We start from the raw sequence: 14,810 nt of genomic DNA on the forward strand, positions 1-14,810 counted from the left end.
AAAAAAAAAAAGAAGGAAAAAAAAGCCCTAAACAGAAAAATAAAATCCCACCCTCCCCACCTTCAACTGGCCATTGAAAATGTTATTTGTCATCTTTGGGTCACGTGGCTCTTCAGATTGTAACTATGAATATAGACTTAAATTCAAACAGTTTGCCCATCTTTTAAAGGCTGTCTTCATAAGGCTTATTTCCCCATAGATGTTCTACTGAGAATGGCACAGACCCTTGAGATAAAAAAAACTGCTTCCAGGCTTTTCAGTGCCCGGTCCATATCGTTCCATTCTTCTCAAGGTCAGAACAGAGCAACACCTACTGCCAACAAAGATCTTAACTGTGACACAGTAATTTGATATATTTTCAGTCAACACCTTGATGTTTTCCATTAGCCTGTCTCTGCTGTTTCACACAGCCTGGGAAGTGCTAGACAAATGCATGGGACCAGACAGATCTGGGTTCAAATTTTATTTCTTCTGTTCATCACTCATATAACCTCAGGCAAGTCCCTCAAATTCTGTTTCCTCATCTGCACGATGAACATAGTACTACCTGGTAAGTCTTGTAGAGTCATCATAGAGTGTTAAAATATGGTAATTTAGGTAAATCTCATTATTTAATGAATTTGTTGCTTTGGATTAATAGTAGTTTTCACTGTCTGTGTCTTTGTATCTTGCTGATTTTTCCCTCTTGTTACCTTTTTCCTCTAAGATCTGGTTGTGATCTTTATTCAACCATGAACAGAAAGTACTCTTACTTTTCCCTCAGATAAAACAGAAAATATGCAGAAATTAAACTGAAACCAAACACAAAATCAGCTCTTGGAACTAAGATGTACAGAAAAAGAAGGAAAACTGAATAAATATATTGCTGCTCTCAAACTCTGGTCGTTGCATAAGCCTAAGCTAGAGTTTCTAAAACCTCAGCATGCTATTGACATTTCAGGCTGGATGATTTGTTGTGGGGGGGACTGTCCTGTATATTATAGAATGTTTAGCAACATTTATGGCCACTTTACACTACATGCAAGCAACATCTCCCCTCTCCCCTATATGACAACCAGCTTACTTATTGTCTGAACTTACAGCCCAGAGAAAGCCTCCCAACTGCAGCGCAAGGAGAAGATGTCAGGCGGGGCCCACTGGAATTCATGAGTTGAGGAGATGGAGCTGAGATTCCAGAGAGACCAAGGCATTTAGAGTTTGCAGAATAGAACAGCTAAGAATAAAGACCTACGCACAGAGCAGAGAATACATGGAAACCTGAGAGTCAATCAAGTCACGGAGCTCAATCGATCAGAGTTCTTCGGAAAAGCCACAAAGTAAATTGAGCAGATAGAGGAAGAGAGTGAGCAGAGTGAGACCACAGTCACTTGAGAGCAAATCAAAGATGTAGACCAAAGAAAAGACTAATTTTGTTTTTAATGGAAAAGTAGGGTAAGCCAGGATCTAGGGAAGTAGCTGGAGCAAGAGCCTCAAGACACCAAATGCAGGCAGGGCACTACATGATAATTAGGCTATCATTTGAAGCTCAAAAAGAGTCAGATATTCTTCTCACTATTCTAGAAGTAATCTAAGGGCCTGCAGTGGCAGCAAATGAATAAACTGATGGGACAGCAAGCCTCTGAAGACTGTGATAGATCTTTACACTTAGCCAATCATTGATCTATAGAGTTAGTGGATGATTGAGATTCATGGTGTTTCTACATAGCACATAACAGAGTGATTATTATTATATGGGTCAAGCCAGCCCTTAGATCTTTCTTCCATTAGAATGCATGAACCTCAATACTTTTTTTGGTGACTCTCAAGAATTTTTAATTTTTATTTATTTTTTTGTTTTTTGTAGATCTGACACTTCACTTTGCTGCCCTGTCTGTTTATATAAGTGTTCCTGTCAATATGTCTTGCCTCCTCAACTAATTTCTATGTCCCTTAAGGTCAGCGATTTCATCTTCTTTGCATTTCCCATGCTGCCATGAAAAATGCTAAGTATTTAGAAGATGTTCTGCTAACCTGTCTAGAATGAATAATGAATATCACTACTCCCCAAGTGTGACCCTCTGTTTTAGAAAATGACACGAGACAATTGAAGGGTTTGGGAACACATTTGATGGCATTGTGGGTGTGGGGGGTCATTGTTATGGCACTAGAAATGATATTAAGTTGGTCGCCAGGGTCTAATTTATTATGTAAATCTTAATGAATATAAAATGATATTAAATTGAACAATGAATTTAAATGAGGAAATTTAATGAGAAATTTCCATCTGCATATTTCATCTGGGCCACTGTTTCCCAAACTTGGTATTAAGGTACTCAAATAGATGAACCATAACATCCTTAGCCTTTTTAAGATGACACAAAATAACCAGTGAGTCAACAACAAAACATAAAAAAAAAGATGGAACATGTGTGTGGGGGTGGAAGAAGATTCACAAGGGGTATGTGATTGCATATGTATGTGAAGACACGTGAAGTCCTTTATGATTTCACATATATTTAGGAACTAAATCCACTTCCCTAGTAATTCACCAAGAAGTTTCCAAGAATAATGTACATGTTTTCTTAGGCAAACACAAAATACATGTGCTCAAATCTATCTTATATAACTTGTCTGCAATTAGATAGTACATATGTTGCAAATGGTTGGGAAAAAAACTGACTTTGGGCTACAGATTTTAAGGTTTTATGGGAATGGATAAAATTGATTTGAAGGTGAAACAGGGTCATTCTCACTAGATCAAAGTTTCAATGTGAGTCATGGCTCTGACAAACTAGGCAAAACCAATGACAACCATAAAATTGATCCAACAATTAGGTTAAAGATATTTCATTGAGTAAAACTATCCTTTAACAATAGCAACAAAGTCCGCAAATTTGCTTATAGTTTAGCTCTCTTCCTCTGCTAAACTTACTTTTTTTATTACTCGTATGCTAAAAAGGAATTTAAAACATATGAAGAATGTGTAGAAGTGTGAATGAAGTTTTAATTTATTACAAAATATTAAGTTATCACATGGTACACATGCTATGGTTTTAATGATATGAAATTTTATAGGCAAATGGATAAAACATTGGAGGTATAAGAACTTTAAAGTAGTCATGCTCTGTTGACAAAGTTATAGGTCATTTGAAATGTGCTTAAATATGTTAACTTGTAGTTTGCCTTGTTAAAAACTCTCAAGTAAATGTTAAAAAAGAAAAGTAGATCACCACCTATTTTAACCAGAGACCATTACAGTTTTAATGGAACTGCCAACACTAACACATTAATCAAAGAGAATGTCCATCACACATCTTTGGTGTCATTGCTTTATCTTTTTATTTGCTTATATTGAAGGCAGAAGATCAATTTTAAATTGTGCCAAGCCCTTTGATAAATACATTTAATTTATATGGGGACATTTAACTCATAACTCTTCACTTCTTTTTTTTTTACCCAAGGAAGTGGCTGATAATAAAAAATGTTCCATTTTCATAGTACAAGCTCTATGAATTTGAGCTTGTTGATAAATTTAAGTGCAATGACATTAATTACACTGGCAAAAGCTCTGAAAGTGCACTTTTCTTGTATAGCAAAAGGCCTTTTCAATGAAACATTTTCAAACCTAGCAAAAAAAAGTTGGGGGGAAGGGGAAGATAAGCTTTTTTGTTAATTAAAAGTATTATAAATATTAAACCATTTTGTGTCATAAATTATGGATTCTTAAAAATGAATTACCAGCTTCAAGCTAAAATGATTTTTACTTCATAGTGATATAGCCCAGAGTGATGTGCGTGTAACTATAACTTCTGGTATGTTTTTAGAGTTAAATTTTGATTTGAGAAGTTAAAAAAATCTTTATTTTGTCAATCTCACTTGAGTTCTCCATTTTCTTAAAAAAAAAAAGATTGTATATTCCATCACCATGCAAGTGGTGATTTAGAGCACAATAATTTTTGATCTTTGGTGAAGAAACTCTTGTCAAAGGATGAGTAGAAAGCCTGTCACAAAAATATAAGCTTTTGAAAATGCCAACTCATATAATGAAGACAGTTTTAGTTCAGAGGAGGAAATAAACTAATGTGTTTATATTTCTTCACTTCCTCCTACTCTATGCGTATAAAGAGGAGGGTCAATTTGCCTTCTACTAGCATTCAAAAAAAGAAATAAGAAACAAAAACAATTCACAAACATTTTGTTGGATTTATGAGAGTTAAAGATTAGAATTTACCTGTAGAAATACATATCGCCCTCCTCCCAACACTATCAAGCACATCTCTTTTCTACTTCCCAAGCTGGTTCAGGAATTACCATGCACTCCAAGGCCACCTACCTCTGCAGTGGTGAGGTTTTGACACAACACTGCCGAGAGAAACCACAGTTCTTTTACAAGCAATGTGTACCAGAACAATTTACCTCAACTCTCTTAGAATTAGGATCTTCTTTCATAAAATGATGACAATGGTATCTATTTTTTATGGTTGTGTTAAGTATTAAGAAATAATCCTTAAGTAGGTAATCAATCAAATTTATTTTAATACTTGCCTGTCCTTCATCCTTAATATCCAAAATGCAAACAAATCATTTGTGCTCTAACTTAAGCAAATGTCTCTCATAGCTAAAACCTCCTTTTATTGCCAAGTGTGTCTCATCATCTTCCATCTCTCCGTCCTTCTATTCACCTTCTGCAATATTGCTAGTGTTCTCTCACTCTCTCAAAATCTATCTCTTCATGTCACTCCTATGCTTAATTATATTCTGCAGATTCCTCATAGTTTACATTCAAAAAGTCAAACTCTGTGTGCCATTCAGAGCTCATTACTGTCTGGACTCATCCTACATGGTAGGTCTTATTCTGGCCACAGCACAGTTAGTGTTCAACAAACACTCATATATTGATCCGACCAAGTAACAGACTTAACTATAGAGAACAAACTGATCATTACCAGAGGGGATGGGAAAAATTGTGATGGGGATTAAGGAGTGCACTTGCTGTGATGGGCACTGAATGATGTAGGAAGTGTTGAATCCTATACTGTATACCTGAAACTAATATCACACTGTATGTTAACTAACTGGAATTTAAATAAAAACTTGAGGGGCGCCTGAGTGGCTCAGTTGGTTGAGCGTCTGACTTCAGCTCAGGTCATGATCTCACGGTTTGTGGGTTCAAGCCCCACATTGGGCTCTGTGCTGACAGCTCAGAGCCTGGAGTCTGCTTTGGATTCTGTGTCTCCCTCTCTCTATGCCCCTTCCCACTTGCGCTCTGTCTGTGTCTCTCTCTCTCTCAAAAATAAATAAACATTAAAAAAAACTTGAAAAAATTATTATTTCATCCATACAAATCTCTCTACCTGAAATACTATTTTCCAGTGTCTCATCCTTCATGCCCCAGAGCAGTCATCTCTGTGGAACCCTTCCTTATTTGTGCTTCTATAGTATATATTTCTAAGATAAAAATTTTAATGACATATTTGAATTTATAAAATATTTTCTGAAAAATATTTCCAATAGCCCCTGGCGCTAGACAGTGAATAGAAAATATCAACGCATAGAAGTTTTTAGCTAAATAAACAAAACTAGTTACAATATACTTGCTAAAAGAAGAGAAAGTTTTTTCTTTTTGTATTCTCTTTCCAAATAAAATATTAATAATAAAATTATTTATTAATAATTTGTTTATTATAAATTTATCATAAATTTATAAATTATATTTATTATAAATTTATTATAAATAAATTAATAAATTAATACTTTATTAATAAATTAATAATAGAAAGGTAAATTGCAAGGGTGTCTGGGTGTCTTAGGTGGTTAAGTGTTCGATTCTTGATATCGGCTCAGGTCATAATCTCATAGTACTTAAGGTCTAGCCCCAAATCAGGCTCTATGCTAAAAGCACAGAGCCTGCTTGGAATTCTCTCTTCCAATCTCTCTCAAAGTAAATAAATAAACATTTAAAAAAAGAAAGGTAAATTACACCAAATTGTCTTATAAGTGAAATTTTAACCATTTTTAATTATTTAACACTTGTTAAAATTAATATTAGGCAAAAATCTAAACTGCAATTTCAAGTAATTGGAAAATAATGGAAATTATTAAACTCAAAATATATAAGGATTTTATTCTAGTTAACTATTGTATTTTTTAATGCAACCGTCTATTGTTTATCTTCCGAAATCCTGAAGCAGCAGTTCCTGACTGATTCCCAGTCATCTCTCTTTGAACAACATCCAGGTTGTTCAAGGAACACACACTGAAAAAATTACATCACTGACAATCAGTTAATATGTACATAGAGGAATACTGGTAGCCTTAGAATCATTTTTTTAAGGGATGAAAAATAAATTACACATTGAGGTTAATACATTTCATAAAACTCACACAAACTGAAATCAAAGAAAACATAAAAGAAAGAAGCAAAGATAAAAGAAAGATTAAGAAAATAGAGAATAAAAGGCATGCCAATTAATAAATAAAATAAATTCCAATGCTTCCAAAGTATTAATAAAACAGCCGTAGCTGACCAATTTGTTTAAGGAAAAAATAGAAAATTAATATATGATGGAATTCAGAGTGAAGGACAATGAATGAGGTTAAGTAATCATAAAAATAGTATGTGATATATTTTCATAATGATTAATTTGAAATTTTAGCTAGATTTTAATATACATATTATCATAATTTACCCAAGGAACTGAATGACAACTATAGCAAAGAAAGAAAAGAAAACAAAAAAACAAAACAAAAAAAAAACCACAGAAAAACAAGAGAAGTGAGGTGAAGGAAGAAAGAGAGGAGAGGGAAAAGAAAGAAAAAGAGAAAGTAGAGAAAATACATTTAAGAATATAGTTTTTCTCAGGGGAATGTAAAAACATTATTATTTTACTTTAAATTGCCTTCCAATGGAAAAAGCATAAATTTATCTTTGCATATTGTTTTTGAAAAAGAAGAAAGTGGTCTATTTGAATGGAATCAGTTATCACAGTTATTTTGACCATCTACAGGATTTCAGAATCCCAGAAGCCTCAAGAATAAGCAGTGAAACACAAAAGACTAGTATCCTGGTAAAAGTTTCTTTCTAGAAGGCAAGGGGACACTTTCAGCACTTGAATTCAGTGGTGAAAATTGGAAAAGAGAAAAGTAATTTCCTGTGAGAAAAGTCTAGCCCTCTACCATACTCTAAAAATGTCTTACTCTTCTTTGGGTGAAATTTTCTACAGTAAGACAAAGGATCTCAAGAGACAGAATTGAAACAGCATATAAGCCTAATCATGTCTGCTACCACCTCAGGAATCAGGCATTTAAAGCCTACATGAAGGAAATTGATCCAAGGGACAATAAGTAAGCCAACTTACCAACAACACCAGATCACTGTCATGAGATGCTTCAAGATGATCATGTTGCTTGCCCAGTATTGCCCTAAAAGAGATCCTCCTATGTCATGACTCTTCTCACTATGCACAATTGCCCTTCTTCTCTGACAGGACATCGTGATCCCAAAATGGGCCTTCAAACCCATTCTACTGGCTTCAAATGGGTCTTATTCACAACCTATTGTTAGAGTCCAGTCTGATTACTGCCTATGGTCATACTTATCAGAATCAGATTACTAAAGCAAAAACGTTTTTATAAACAAAAGGCAAGCAGTCAGGTACAGGACAAGGACAAGGAGTTTTAGCTCCTTCCAGAGGGCTTATTTAGGAAAGGAGTATCATCAAAGCATTCTAGAAGTGATTAGAGCTTGCAACTGTAACATAATCTCAAAGAAACATGACTTAGGATATTTCCTTTTTGGAATAGTCTAAGCACAAAGCTAATATTTTAGGATGCTTTTCTTACTGTTATTCTTTAAAATGCATGTTCCCAAGTAAATTTCACATTTTATACAACTTTAGGAGAGTCATGTTCTGCCAAAATTCATCCATTAATCTATTTCCTTTGATAACTATTCTGTTTAAATTATATATAAATCATTTATACACACATACATGCATACTATGGAAAACAGTATGGAGGTTCCTCAAAAAATTAAAAATAGAACTACCATATGATCCAGCAGTCCAGCTTCCGGGTATATATCCAAAGAAAATAAAATCACTGTCTTGAAGGAATAACTGCACCCTGATATTCATTGCAGCATTATTCACAATAGGCAAGACATGGAAACAACCTAAGTGTCCATCAATAGTCAAATAGATAAAGAAAATGTTGTACATATAATCGATGGAATATCATTCAGCCATGAGAAAGAAGGAATCCTGCCATTTGCAACAACTTGGATAAATCTCAATGGCATTATACTAAATGAAATGAGCCAGAGCAGAAAAACAAGTACTGTATATAAGATATTACTTATATTTGGAATCTAAAATACCCAAAATCAGAGAAACAGAAAGTAGAGTGGTGGTTACCAGGAACTGGAGAGTGGGGAAATGGGAGATGGTGGTCAAAAAGTACAAACTTCCAATTATAAGATTAACAAAGTCTAGGGATCTAATGTACAGCATGGTGACTATAGCTAATATTGCTGTTATATATATGAAAGTTGCTAAGAGAGTAGATTTTGTATGTTGTCACTACAAAGAAGAAATAGTAGTTATGTGACAAGATAACACGTATTAGGTAATGCTATGGTGGTCATCATTTTGCAATATATAAATGTATCAACTCAACATGTTTCAACTTTAAACTCACACAGAATTCTATGTCAATTAAACCTCAATAAAGGTGGGGGAAAACAAATAAATAATTGTCACCAATTTAATACATTAAAGGAAGAAACCATGAATATATAATAGATATTAAAAGGTTCTTTATAAGATATAGCAAATACTCTTGACATAATTGGCAAGAAACTTAAAATAAATGAAATATTTCTGAACATTATGAGACATATTTATATGAAATCATTATCAAATATCATTTGTTTTTTCAAGTATAAAAACATTTCCATTAAGTCAACAATAAGACAGTGGTATCTGCTTCAATGATACTAGAAACTCTACCAGGTCTAGACAAATAGATAAAAAAAGAACTATGCACATATGATCATTTAAGATATGATAAAGGTGACTCAAATCTTCCTAGAAGAGATTATTTTTTTCAATAGAATGTTGATACAATCAATTATTCACTATTATATCTCAATGAGTGTTGTGTATGTTGTATATGGGCCCCTTTTATGCCCATACATGAGCAAGAATTCCAAATGGAATTAATATGTAAATATTTAAAATAAATAATATTTTCATTAAGAGGTGCCTGGGTGGCTCAGTTGGTTAAGCATCTGATTCTTGGTTTTGCCTCAGGTCATGATCTCAACGTTCGTGGGCTTGAGCCCCGCATTGGGATCTGTGCTGACAGTGCAGAGGCTGCTTGGGATTCTGTCTCTCCCTCCCTCTCTCTGCATCTCCCCTGCTCTCTCTCTCTCCCTCCACTTCCCCCTCTCTCTCCCTGTCTCTCAAAATAAATAAATAAACTTTAAAAAATAAAATATTAATTAGAAGAAAACACATGAAAACACATTTAAAATCTCTTTACGAGGATAACAAATCTGACAAAGACCCAATATTAAGGAGAAATTTAAAAAATAGCCAAGTTTTTAATAATCCATATGACAAAAATTATCTATACACAAAATTAGCAAACTATAGACAAAAACAAAATATTTCGAGCACATGTGACAGAAAATCTTGACCCATAGTCATGTAGGGTCCGATATACCAAAAAGAAAATGGCAAGCATCACTTAGAAAAGGTAATGAAGGCTACTAATGCAACTTTTATAGGAAAAGAATTTTAAATGTTAAATAAACACGTGAAAACTCACCAGTTGTTAAATATAAATTAAGTATCTTTTGCAAACCACTAGGGTTTGCAAAAACTTTTTAAAAAATGATATCCAGTGAAGAGACACTTAGGAAAATGTTCTCACTTTCCTACACTGTTCTCACTTTCCTACACTGTTTCATGGACTGTAAATTGATGTAAACATTTTGGAGGTTGACCTGGCAATGTCCTCTAAAATGTGCTCATGCTCTCATCCCATAATCTAAAATAAAAGAGGTTATAAATGTGAAGTTCAAGTAGTATTGCAGGAATAAGTAGACTTGTCCATCGGAGGAATACGAGCTTGCATCAAAAACACAACCACAAGCACCAGGATCCTTAAAACACACATAGATCAATTTAATACCAACTGAAAATAAAAATACTGACTCTTTATATATTTTGGGCAAAAAACACATAGTATGATTTTCACTTCCCTGATGGGGAAAAAATTGTAATTAGCTTTCTCACAGGGAATGACTGCACAGGAGACAAACAAGGAAACATAGACACCCAGTTACAAAAACATGACCATATAAAGAGGATATAATGTTGTATTTTGTAAATGGAAGTGGGCAACAGTATGAGACCACTCAAAGAATAACCACTGGTAAGAAATTAGGATAGAATCAGAAAGGCAATATTGACAACCATAATGACAAAAGAGGTTTTTAGTTTCCCCAAAACTTCATATGTGTGCTTAAGAACATCTGGATTATCTGGGGCGTTTGGGTGGCTCAGTGCGTTAAGTGTCCCACTCGATCTTGGCTCAGGTCATGGTTTCATGGTTCGTGACTTTGAACCCCAAATTGTGCTCTGCATTGGCAGCAGAGAGGCTGCTTGGGATTCTGTCTCTCCCTCTCTCAGCCCTTCCCTCTCCCTCTCTCTCTTTCTCAAAATAAATTAAAAACTTTAAAAAATACTTTAAAAAAATCTGGATTATTACAGGCCAATAGCCCCTTGTCCCGTCCCCAGTCTAATCACTGTTCAAGGTAAATTAATCCATAGTAGTAGATCCCCATTGCTTTGTTTGGTCTACAGATATCACGGCTAAGGCTTGCTTGAGGCATGGGAGCCAAGAGAGGTTTCTCCCTTCTCAATGCCAGGGAGATGCATTGAGATAATGTAGCCACCCAAGAAGAATGGCATTACCACACAGGGATCAACCACCAAACCTGCTTTCGATGGTAAGATGCTGGTGAGGTGTGAAACCAAGTCCTGAAGGAACATATTTATGCTTTATCATACAGAATTTATGATAAAGATAAGGTTTTGGGGTTAATTTTTGCATTCTTATTTGAGACTTTCAGATTTTAAAAGATCAGCCAGGATACATTATAGATCAGAAAAAAAAACCTGGTATATTTTTACAGTAAAATCTGAGACATTAAATGTATTCATGCTTTTGACATGCTGTGTCAAGCCCTATCTCCAGGCTCATTTGGAACAAGTCATACCCTGGTATCTTTTTGCTTCTGGAAGTATTTTGGTAGACAGGTTTAGATGGCCGCTCACAAGACAGGAAACATTACAGTGCTTTACAAATATTGTTTACCACCTTCTCAACTGAAGAACTAAGAAGTGTGCCACTGATTTCCCTTTCATCCCTACCCCCTTTCTGTATTCATCTTTCTTGAAGCATCATATTTGTTGGGAGCACACAATGACTTTTCGTTTAGTTGTATTAATTTTGAAGGCCTCTAACTACCCCTTCCCCTACACAGATGGTCTTTGCACTGCTCTTGAGCAAGAGCTTTTTTCTTGAGGCCCATCTCTTCATGCCCACAAATAACCAAGCAATTCTTCATGCCACAGCTTCCCTTATGTCGATCTGCTGCTCAGCCCTGTTCGCTTTTTGCTTCACTCAGAGTCCGATCTGCCCTTTCAGATCCAATTCAAATCACCCTTGTCCTTAAAATGCCTTCATCAGCCATGTCAGCTCACAAAATTATACTGTACTTTGAAGCAGTGGTATCTTCAATTAGCACAAATTTAATCTTCAACTCTTTATTTTCCCTTGCATTACAATTCTTCCTTTTGACTAAACTAAGATACAGACCATGGTTATAACTTTGTAATATTTCCTCAGTCACTCTATGTTACACTCAATTACCCTTCAATATTTCCCATGCAATGCTTACCAAAATCTTTATTATTGAACAGTTGATATTCTAGCCAAATGTGCACTTTAAAAGCAGCAATATTTACAGTGAGAATTTCACTCTGTTAGAGATGTTTTAATAACATTTCTCTGCATTGATCATCACCTTCCATTTTTCATATTGGTCAATGAAAAAAAAATGCATCGCTTGAAAAGAAAACAACCACAAACTTCAAACAGCAGATGTTAACCATGTACAGGTGGCTGAATAGCTCATGGGATGGCTGATTGGATTTGAGACTTTTCACCTCATGGTAATCAGTCTGGATTTGGCCCATGGTTGACAGGTCACCCTACAGCTGTTAAAAGGATGCCAGGTGTGATAAGCTCTCATTACCAGCATGGTGGGCAGGTGTTTACATCACTAGTGAGCGCCCTTGTGGCCGCTTTTAGGGGCAGCGAAGGCCCTGGTTCCTGGAAGGTACAGCTACCTGTCAAGAGTAATGTGGGTTGCTCTGCATAATGGCTGCAGCATTCCCCAATTGTACCGGAAATGCTATCAAGTGAGAAATGGCATCTCAATGTGACTTACTAAGATGTGATAAATGCACATTTGGAAATAATCTGGTGCATTTTGAAATACGAATATCAACTCCAATTTAAGCCCATTATTCTTTCTAAATGAAATGGCTTTTTTTAGATGACTAATTTACATGAGCTATTCACTTAATAATATTTAGGTTGTGTTGTTTAATTTTCCTGGTTATATCTGCTTTGCAAGTGAGGGTCTCTATTTTATGGAGTGTCATCTGGGAACATTCTGTAAACTTGAAACCACAAAAGAGGCAGAGTCAGTGTGGTAAACTCATTCATTAACCACTAATATTTCTGGGTAAAGGCTCTTAAAATTGCGTCTCTTGCCAATAGAAGCCACTGAATAAATGCCCATTAAATTAATATATGAATACACTTAATTTCTATTTTAAATAAAGGGATTGGACTTAATGTCTAATAGTTTTCTATTCTCACATGCTGTCTATAAATGCTCAAAAGGAAGTATATTCCTACATAATTTCCTAACCGAAATTATGCACAGTGATTCATCCTGCTAGAAGCAGAATAATTTCCCAAAGAAGGGAGATTGTAATTGGTTTTTTCTTCTGCCTCCAGAATTCTTTCTGCCACTTTCTCCTTTTTAGTCCTCTGAATTTCCAGTACCTCAAGGTAAGGTTCATTAGTGTGGCTCCTTCCATTATAATTTTCTCTTTAACTAATGAAACTTAAGTAAAGGTGGAGGCTATCCCCAGAATAAGTGACAAGATGAGTATTATATGCTAATAGCAGATCGGGAAAGAAAACAGTATATGTATAACAGGATAGTCCCAGTTATCTGGCAGTCAACGTCTATATATCAAGTATAAAGTAACCATATTCTCTATAGAGAGCTTCCAAGGACATTCTTGAATCCCTCCATGCTTGTTAAGAAGCTGTTGCATGAGTTTGATTATCTTCAACCATCACCTCATCCTCTTGACCCCACACCAGTATATATAATCTGAGTGGGCACAGGAAAAAGAATAAAAAGTAATCATTGAATTTATATACATACCCTCAACCTCAGAGGGGTCTCCAGATAGTCAGAGATGGAGAGATGAGGTGTTTCACTCTATAGAGGGATACTGGCCACGCTGTGAAACCCCAGATTATCCAAGGCTCTAATGACAAAACACTGCACAGAAGAGAATTATTGTGTGCCTGAGATGTGTATGTCCTAGAATTGGGTTCACAAAGAGTTCTCATGTCTGTTTCCCTCCAGGAAAGTATTGAGGAAGCCAGTTGGCATAGGCCACACCAGTCGAGCAGTAAGGGACCATGTTATCATATGTCGGGGAAGAAGACATCAGCAACTCTCCACAGCATCTAAGAAACCTGGTTACTTTGAAGAGCACAGAAGAGAGGCTCAGCAGTCCAATGACCCCCCTCTCTGAAAATGCCCTCAACAGAGACACATGAGACCAGAGATTTTTTCACTTTACTGAAAGGAACCCCATTATAGGAGTCCATTTTGCCTATTTTCTCATCCTAGTCTCCAATGCCAGAGAATTAGAAAATGGAATGGACAATCAAATTCATTCTCCTACACACTGAACCCAAGATACAGGTCAAGTATGAGCTGGGAGGGTGAGAGATGACAATGAAATTTTAAGTAGTCTTGAAGTGGTCATTTTAATAGCTGAAAATGGCTAGAAAGTTACAGTGTCTAGCCAGAATGCCATTATGGATCCAGGAAAGAGAGAGTCAGAAGAGTTTATCTGAAGGCAGCAGTTAATGAAAAAGCATAACTATTTTATATTTGTAGCCTGCTGGCTTCCAGTCGTTCAATAAACTAGCTGCACATATATGGAGTGAGGACACAGTGATGTGGAGTTGAAAACCAATAATGGGGGGGAAAGAGGAAAAAAAGAGGAGTAAAATCCCATAATTAGTATGCATCCATTAGAACTTTAATATCCAAATATGGCATATGGACCAGTATCACTGGCAAAACCTGGGAACTTGTTAGAAATGCAGAATCTTGGGCTCCTACACATCTAAACAGAGCTTTACAAAATTTAAAGTGCATCAAAATCCCAGGGAGACTTTGATAAAACAGATTTCTGGGTCCACTCCAGAACTTTTGAATCATTAGGTCTGGGGTGGACCCAGAGATTCTTAATTTCTAATAAGCTCCCAGGTGATACTGATGGTACTCATCTATGGGCCACATTTTGAGTTAGTAAGGCAGGTAGAAGCCTAAAACTTGTGTTTATCTACTTGCTTGATTTTCCCAATAATTAAAAATTATCTGAACAAGAGGGATGAAGGGATGTGTTTCTCTTTACTTCCTTCCAAAAATCATA

This window comes from Prionailurus viverrinus, chromosome C1 (assembly GCF_022837055.1).
Source record: "Prionailurus viverrinus isolate Anna chromosome C1, UM_Priviv_1.0, whole genome shotgun sequence".
Lineage (NCBI taxonomy): Eukaryota > Metazoa > Chordata > Mammalia > Carnivora > Felidae > Prionailurus > Prionailurus viverrinus.